This window comes from Nilaparvata lugens, chromosome 1 (assembly GCF_014356525.2).
Source record: "Nilaparvata lugens isolate BPH chromosome 1, ASM1435652v1, whole genome shotgun sequence".
NCBI classification, from domain to species: domain Eukaryota; kingdom Metazoa; phylum Arthropoda; class Insecta; order Hemiptera; family Delphacidae; genus Nilaparvata; species Nilaparvata lugens.
The window spans coordinates 34,220,047-34,229,719 of NC_052504.1; the positions used below are offsets into that span (position 1 = coordinate 34,220,047).

Here is a 9,673-nt window from a genome sequence, read left to right on the forward strand (position 1 = left end):
TCTATGCCTGAAAGAAGACAAAATTGGAATTGGAACTCCCCTGCTTTATTTTTTATTGAAAAAACAAATCATCTGCAGCACGTTCTACATTAATTTAAATTTTAATTTTGGGTGGGGGTTCAGACCATCTGGCCTCTCAGCTTCCTGGATAATTTAAGGTATGATATCAAGCATGATATCTTTAGGAACCATTTAATATAGGTTTAAGGTCATTCACATCACAGGTGAAAGGAATCTTAAAATGCTATTAAAAAGGTTTCAATCGAATTCTATAAGAATACATACAGAGAAAACAATAAAGATAGGATCAGATTGACTATTTATCTTGCTGTATTTAGGTGGCATAGAGATCTCAAGGTTGGAGAAACTCATTCCACCCACTGGAAAACTATTCTATAGCAAACATTTAATAAATCAGTGAATGATGGGTGGTTCTTGGTGCAAGTGGTTCAATTATTGGTAATTTGAAGAAAGCTAATAACTGTGAAGTTTAGTATTCTTAAGGAAAGAATGTAAGCCTATGTGAAAGCGGTCAAGGTCAGAATTCTGCTGCTGCTGCTGCTATCTAATTTAATCACGCCATTATGGCATTAACATCTTCAGTGCGGCCTTCAATCTTCCTTTCAAGTAAAATAATGTATCGCTGCAATCACATCAAAACGAATTATAAATGAGCTCATGAATAAACTGAACGAATACTACAAGAATTACCAAGTACTGAAAAGTAGGAAGTGTGTTTCCTGAACGTTCATAATGTGGTGTAATAGAATATTCTTCATCACCGTTTGTTTTGATTGTAGCAAAATGAGTTATTCAAGTATAATCACTATAATTTCTGAAAAAATCTTCTCTATACGTACAGTATCTCTCTCCTATTCATGTAGGGAATCATTTTATAGTATCCTCCACTTCATCTATAATTACATCAGGAACTCCTCATTCAAGGCTATTCTTGCACTCATGGGGTAGAAAAACCAAGATAATATTTTCTCTCGCCCTATAGTATAAGATAAATTCTCTGGAACGAGGGAAATTTGACGGTGCGTGTTGATATGGACTAGAATAAATCACTGGATAAATTTATGTTATACGAGCGACCCGTTTTGGAATTGCAGGTCAGTGGAATAAATCGTTGGGTAACAAGAAAAAGAACGCACGGCAATGATCAATACATCTACAGTATTTTCACTATGAATTTGAGAGACCGTTTATCAGGCTGATGGAGATTGAACTACCTGCTCACCTATAGACTCCAAAACTCTCTACTGGTCCAAAAATAATTCAATCATCAGAAACTTGTGTAATTGAAAAATCTAGAATTAGTAGTATGTTTCAATTGACAAATCAATCCTCAGAGTAGAAAGATCTAGAATTAGTAGTATGTTTCAATTGACAAAACAAATTCTTTAGGGTTTTCCATAGCTGGTTCGTGATTCTACCTTGAGTTTATTTTAATTCTCAAAGCCAACATTACTATTTCTGTATTGAGTTAAGGGTTTCCATTTCCCCAAACTTAATTGATACAGCATTTTATATTAAACTCCTTTCCAATATAAGATACATTTTTCAGTCAGATCTTTTCGTTGTTTAGTGGAAACTACCATGCATTTTCTGGGAATCACCAGATTCATTCAAAGTTTTCCATTTCCTGTATCAGACAGGAAGGTGTTATGTTAGGCACAAAATATGATCGATCAGTGACTGTGATGGAATGTACTCTGGCACTCTAATTATTAAAAAACGAGAACGATTTACTTTCAAGAGAGTGAAGAAATAGCTGGAGCGAAGTTGAATTTCTAGACGAGGAAGAAGATCAACCTGTTATGCATATTTTGTACGGAAGAACTGGATGGGCTTTTAAACTGAAGAGCACAGTCAACCCATTATAATCGGCAGTCAAAGATCGTCCACCTTGCTTCAACTGATTAAAATGCACACCGCAAAGGTCAAAGCACTCTTCAAAAATCAAAATCCTATGATCGGTAGACACAATCTGTCATAAAGGAGGAAGTCATATCGTCATATGGGGGATTTTAAAGCCAAAAAATCAATTTGTCAGGAGAAAAAGTAGAAGAATTTCGATTTAATACAAGACAACATTCAAATGGGCTTTATAAAAAAAATGTCGCCCAACGTAGAGACAAGACGTACGGGGTCAAGAGCGGGAGTAACGACCTAACTGAATGGTGATTTTCACAGAACGAGTTCTGAGACTTGTTTATTTTTGTTCGTTTCATAGCCCACGGTCAGTGATCTTCCATGTTTACTTACAGATTCATTTCGAGCAGCCGACTGAGCCGCTTGGGTGCGGTTCAGTCACGTGATTACCTACCATCTTAATTTCGGCACAAGCCTGTCCGTTGGAATTAAAAAAATTGCTTCTCAATAATTAGAAGACATTGTTATTATACCAAATCACTTTCCAGTTTTTTCTCAGCTCCTTTTGTGACTTCCGGCTATGTGCAACAATTACTTCAAGACTGTTACCACATCTTCAACATCAACTAGTTAACCAGCAGAATAAAAAGCATACAAAGATACACACGTTGAATTATCAATGTAAGTTGAATTATCAAAATTGGAGTGTCTAATTCAGCTATCAAACTTTTATGAACTCTCGTCTTCTATGTATGTATAGCCTAGACTAGGAAAAAAATAATTTGAAATAAACTTAAACATACTTTTTCTGTGGTGGAGGCAGCCGAGTTGGTTTCTGCAGAGTTAAAAGTGGCTCACGACTCAACAACTAAAGTGGAGAAACTGACTGCAAGCTAAACGCGACATCACCCTTCTTGACAGCATATCAATCAATTAGAGGGTACGTGAAAAATTTTCTCCAAGCGCCCTTGAGAGAGTTTCCTAGTTCTGGGAAGTGATATGTGGATGTCTGGAAAGGGAGTGATTCTACCCACTCCGGTTTACAACTAGACTTGAAAAAATTAGACTTCCAAAACAAGCAGAGAATAATAAACCGAAAACGGAATTTTTACGTATCTCCAACAAGGGAGAAATTGAATATTAACAATGATGCTGATATTCTCATATTCGTATATCCGTCTCGCTCATTATACCTCATGGGAAACCTTCAACAATTAAAAGATCACTTTGAATAGTGTTATCGATTCTCAGTCAACATGATAAATTAATACCTCTAAAAGGAAAATCTGCCAGAGAATCTGAACGAACTAATATTATTGAGTATTCTAAAAGATCTTTCAGACTCTACTAGTTATTAATTTCTAGATTGAACTGTAAAATTAATATAATTGTGAAGAGATTAATAATTGAAGCTTTTTAATCATGGAAGGTCCCACAGATAAAAAAATACAATTGAAAAAAGTTCTGATATGTGAAGATCATATTAAATTTTGATATGGCGAATTTTTTTAGGCACCTTTGTACCAAGATTGTGAGAAACCTGACATTTCATGACTGAAAGGTGAATTAAAACTGAATTTAGGAGTTGAATATAAACTGATTTCTAGATAAAGTCTCGGAATCAGAAACGATTGAGATGAAAGAGTACTGAATGAGATTGAGCATGAGTGAGAAATAAGGGAGAAAATATGAAATAAATGATGTGCGGAAGAAATTACAATATTGGATTTCTGAGCAGAAAAAGCGGACAATTCCGATATAAAGATCCCTTTGAAGAAGTTTGGAGAAATATCACTGTGGAAAAGTGTTGGGAGGACTTTTTATTTTTCATACATAACAGCATTATTGACAAATAAATGAGCATGAAAAATGTAAAAGCCATAATTATTACTGCTTCAATAATTCACCGAGCGAAGTGAGGTCTAAGATTCAAGTCGACGGTTTGGCATTTCTCTTAATGTTCAAATGTTTAAATGTGTATATGTTGCGCATTTACGGCGAAACGTGGTAATAGATTTTCATGAAATTTAACAGGTATGTTTCTTTTTTAATTGCGCGTCGACGGATATACAAGGTTTTTGTAAATTTTGCATTTCAAGGATTTAAATGTTTAAATGTTTAAATGTTTAAATGTTTAAATGTTAAATGTTTAAATGTTTAAATTTTAAATGTTAAATGTTTAAATGTTTAAATGTTTAAATGTTTAAATGTTTAAATGTTTAAATGTTTAATGTTTAAATGTTAAATGTTTAAATGTTTAAATGTTTAAATGTTTAAATGTTTAAATGTTTAAATGTTAAATGTTTAAATGTTTAAATGTTTAAATGTTTAAATGTTTAAATGTTTAAATGTTTAAATGTTTAAATGTTTAAATGTTTAATGTTAAATGTTTAAATGTTTAAATGTTTAATGTTAAATGTTTAAAATGTTTCAAGTAAATGATTATGTTTCAAGAAATGTTTATACGCAGTATGTATAAACATATATGTTTATATGTTATATGTTTATATGTTTATATGTTATATGTTTATATGTTTAATGTTTATATGTTTATATGTTTTATGTTTATATGTTTTATGTTTATATGTTTATATGTTTATATGTTTATATGTTTATATGTTATATGTTTATATGTTTATATGTTTATATGTTTATATGTTATATGTTTATATGTTTAAATGTTTAATGTTTAATGTTTATATGTTTATTGTTTATATGTTTTATGTTTATATGTTTAAATGTTTATATGTTTAAATGTTTATATGTTTATATGTTTAATGTTTATATGTTTATATGTTTATATGTTTATATTTTATATGTTTATATGTTTTATGTTTATATGTTTTATGTTTATATGTTTATATGTTTATAGTTTATATGTTTATATGTTTATATGTTTATATTTTATATGTTTATATGTTATATGTTTATATGTTTATATGTTTATATGTTTTATGTTTATATGTTTATATGTTTATATGTTTATATGTTTATATGTTTTTATGTTGTGCATTTATGGCGAAACGTGGTAATAGATTTTCATGAAATTTGACAAGTATGTTCCTTTTTTGATTGCGCGTCGACGTATATACAAGGTTTTTGGAAATTTTGCATTTCAAAGATAATATAAAAGGAAAAAGGAGCCTCCTTCATACGCCAATATTAGAGTAAAAATCAGACTATAGAATTATTCATCATAAATCAGCTGACAAGTGATTACACAGATGTGTGGAGAAGCTAGTCTTTTGCTGTATTTCCATAAGGTCTATAGTTTCAATCAGGTACATGTGGATGAGTATACTGCGTGAGGTCTACTGTTCACAGAACTACTAGTAATAATATTATCAATTAATCCATGTCCATTGAACTATGTATCAATATTGATGAGTGTTTATTCTATTATCCATTCAGTCTTTAAGATTAATGAATATTATTTATTTACCTCTTGCTAATGGTATATTGGAAAATAACTGTCACTGGGTATCACAGAGATCTGACATAAATGTGTTTATTTATTAATGGGACAAACATCACGGTTGTCTGAATATCCACGATGTGATTCTATACATCCTCTATCTATTCACTCTATACATTTTCCCCCTTTCAAGGGACAAGATCGTTTTATAAAGGGATGTAGAAAGTCGCATCATATTTATGTTTCCTAAGTAATCTACTCATGAAAAGTAGCGCTTGAACAAATAGCGAATTAAGGGCATCCATTGAAGAGCACTTACATTGAATTGCAGATGAGCTACCGGTGTTGGCGACCGCACAAAGATCCAGGGATCCGGTGGTAAAATGGTGCAGGGTGATGCGACAGTCTTGACACACTGAGGCGATACGGGACCGTTAACTATCAACAACTCGCGGCGGAACACACAAACGCGAACTGACTACTAGTACGCCGCTGCCAAGTGCCACAGCACTTCGGCTCTTTCCGTGCGTTTTCGACTTTCGTCGGCCTACTGCTAAACCGAAACGCGCTGCCTGATGCGGACGTGGACGCGGACGCGGAGTACACACACACTCAAGCGAGAAGAAACCGTTTACAAAACATTTCAAATTAATTGAACGTCCATCCACACACTCGACTCGCGGTCTTCCGTCTTTCCAAAGATATACTCCGGCTAGAAATACTGCGAACACCTACCCACCTCTCCTCACACTCCGACCTGTGAGTTCGCCAACTTAATCAGGTGGGTGGAATGAATGTAGCAGCCTTCTATCATTCGGTCTCACTCCAGCAATTGCAGTACTCGTACCCTACACTGTAATCTGTACTTGACAATGAAAACTACAAGAACCTGTTCTAGCAAGTTGCAATGCTCCTTGAAACTATTCTGGAAGCCTGTCAAAAGCAACCGCCTCAACGTAATAGAGCACCTAACGATTTCTGAAGTGGTTGCTAGAAGAAGAAAAGATGTGCGTCTCCAGATTAAATTGCTAGTTTGAGTTTATCTCATTAATAAATTTATATTCAATTATAATAATTTCATATTATTCATTTTACATAGAATACAAAAGTTTGACAGTTCATGTTGAGAAGAACCAAGATATGATTCTTCTCACCATATTATATCTCTATATTTCTACTCCAAAGTAGAAATAATTAGTGAAAATATCGATTTTACGTATAATATCATTATGTGTTTTTCATTCTAAGATTTGAGGTGCAGTTACCTACTCCTCACCGTTTTTTCATCCTTAATAAGGAAAGGACTCAATCAGGAAATAAATTATAATTATGTTCATAGCTCTACTTTTCTCAGAATGAGCAAACAGATATTCCGTATGTTCCGTCTGAAATGGTAAACCGAACACAGCATAAATGGGTGAGGTATAAAAGTACAATTATTTATCCTGAATGAAGTATTGTTCAACGTGAAATTCAATCATATTCATATTGCTAAATCTAAAAAAACACTAAAAATTCTAAATTCAACCGTACCTATTATTTTCTATTCAATCATAAGAGGAAGCAAACAAATATAACAATGAAATATTTGGGATTTTGACCCAAACTGTAGTTTCTTATTCACGATACAATACGATACAACGAGATATAACATAGAACAACAATACAGGAACTATTTTGCTATCAGTCATAAATTTATCTATGATATACTCACGACCTCGATCCTTAATCTATACAATACAATGCAAACTATACAATATAATCGGTAATAGTTATTTCTGAAGAAGAGAATAATGTAATAATGAAATTAATTATTGTTCATGATATCATCTTCAAAAAAAAATTACTAACCTTGAGTGGGATTTTTTAAAGAGGATGTCACTCTCCCCCTTCAAAATAAACTCAAGATGGGAAAAGAATGATTTGAGGGAGTCAGACTGTACACTCCAGTTAGCACTCACCTTGCATCACGCTATGTCGTGAACCATAATAGTCAAGGCAAAATATTACAAGGGCTCGAATATTGTTTCAGTTGAACTTATTGGTTTTTCAAACTGCTGCTGCAGCTGTGATTCTAAGCATCCATGTTTATATGTTTGAATGTTTGAATGTTTAAATGTTTAAATGTTTAAATGTTTAGATGTTTAATGTTTAATGTTTAGATGTTTAGATGTTTAGATGTTTAGATGTTTAGATTTTAGATGTTTAGATGTTTAGATGTTAGATGTTTAGATGTTTAATGTTTAGATGTTTAATGTTTAGATGTTTAATGTTTAGATGTTTAATGTTTAATGTTTAATGTTTAGATGTTTAATGTTTAGATGTTTAGATTTTAGATGTTTAGATTTTAGATGTTTAGATGTTTAGATGTTTAGATGTTAGATGTTTAAATGTTTAGATGTTTAATGTTTAGATGTTTAAATGTTTAGATGTTTAATGTTTAGATGTTTAGATGTTAGATGTTTAGATGTTTAGATGTTTAGATTTTAGATGTTTAGATGTTAGATGTTTAGATGTTTAGATTTTAGATGTTTAGATGTTTAAATGTTTAGATGTTTAGATGTTTAGATGTTAGATGTTTAAATGTTTAAATGTTTAGATGTTTAAATGTTTAAATGTTTAAATGTTTAAATGTTTAAAGTTAAATGTTTAAATGTTTAAATGTTTAAATGTTTAAATGTTTAATGTTTAAATGTTTAAATGTTTAAATGTTTAAATGTTTAAATGTTTAAATGTAAATGTTTAAATGTTTAAATGTTTAATGTTTAAATGTTTAATGTTTAAATGTTTGAATGTTTGAATGTTTAATGTTTAAATGTTTAAATGTTTAAATGTTTAAAATGTTTAAATGTTTAAATGTTTAAATGTTTAAATGTTTAAATGTTTATGTTTAAATGTTTATGTTTAAATGTTTAAATGTTTAAATGTTAATGTTTAAATGTTAATGTTTAAATGTTTAAATGTTTAAAATGTTTAAATGTTAATGTTTAAATGTTTAAATGTTTAAATGTTTAAATGTTTAAATGTTTAAATGTTTAAAATGTTTAAATGTTAAATGTTTAATGTTTAAATGTTTAACATTTAAACATTTATACATTTAAACATGGATGCTTCGAATCACAGCTGCAGCAGCAGTTTGAAAAACCAATAAGTTCAAATGTTTTTGATTGCGCGTCGACGGATATTCAAGGTTTTTGGAAATTTTGTATTTCAAGGATAATATAAAAGGGAAAAGGAGCCTCTTTCATAGGCCAATATTAGAGTAAAAATCAGACTATAGAATTATTCATCATAAATCAGTTGACAAGTGATTACACAGATGTGTAGAGAAGCCAGTCTATTGCTGTATTTCCATAAGGTCTATAGTTTCAATCAAGTACTTGTGGATGAGATTACTGCGTGAGGTCTACTGTTCACAGAGCTACTAGTATTGTATACTGTAGTTCAATTCGTTTGTCTGTCTTATAAGAATAAGACATAAGACGAGAGTAAGACATTGTTATCAGACTCTTATCTTATCCTGTTCTGAGTTACGACATTCTCGTATCTCGTACCTACCCATGTCACTCTTCCGTTCACCAATGCTTTATGAGTAGAATATTCTAATCTCATGACAAAAAACTGGAGCATTCTCAAATAGCATCCTAATCATCTTCACACCGGACTGTCTCTCACCAAATTATTGCTTGTTTCGAACCTAATAATAATGAAATCTTAGATATCAAGAGTACTAGCAAATATGCCACTTTTCCGAAGATCCATATATCAGAGAGCCTTGAGTCCCTATTCGAAATTGAGTCAGTGAACTTGATTCACTAATATTACTGTAGATGCAATTACAGTAGCCTTTTCACATATCCTATCAAAGCAGTTATATGACAATCGTTTCTCTTTCCTTTATACCAACCCCTTTAACCATTATTGGGTTATCTGCGGTCGCAGATGAAAGAAAGATATTTTTTTTCTATGGTGCAGGGTTACTACATTAATCTCAGGGCTACTATATTATCAACCCTTTCAATTGCAATTCCAGCCTTCACATAAACTGTTACAGATCTGATTGACCATTCCATTGATGAAAGAAAGATAAATTTTTTCTCTGGTGCAGGGTTACTACATTAATCTCTGCAGCATCACTTTGTTTCCTTCACATCTTATTTCACATGCACTGCCGACTCCTGTATATGTGAGACTTTGATACAAGAGTCCCGTCTTTCTGTATGTGCATCTGGTGAGGTGACATTGATGTTGTGGATAGTATCACTCTAACCTCATGCGATCACTGGCTAGTAACAGTAGTCAACTGTTGTATTCAATAATTACATCATCAACCCTTTCAATTGCAATTCCAGCCTTCACATAAACTGTTACAGATCTGAT

The 9,673-nt window shown here is 31.7% G+C and overlaps 1 protein-coding gene across 1 annotated transcript in view; it reads right to left on the reverse strand.

Annotated features, from left to right (window-relative positions):
- Nucleotides 1–5,937, reverse strand: part of LOC111044522 (Ig-like and fibronectin type-III domain-containing protein 2) — a 325,827-nt gene extending 319,890 nt beyond the window's left edge. Inside the window, exon 1 of the mRNA XM_039423891.1 lies at nt 5,613–5,937. The gene's annotated coding sequence lies outside the window, so the exon portion shown is untranslated. The remainder of the gene's footprint in view (nt 1–5,612) is intronic.
- Between the last annotated feature and the right edge of the window lie 3,736 nt (nt 5,938–9,673).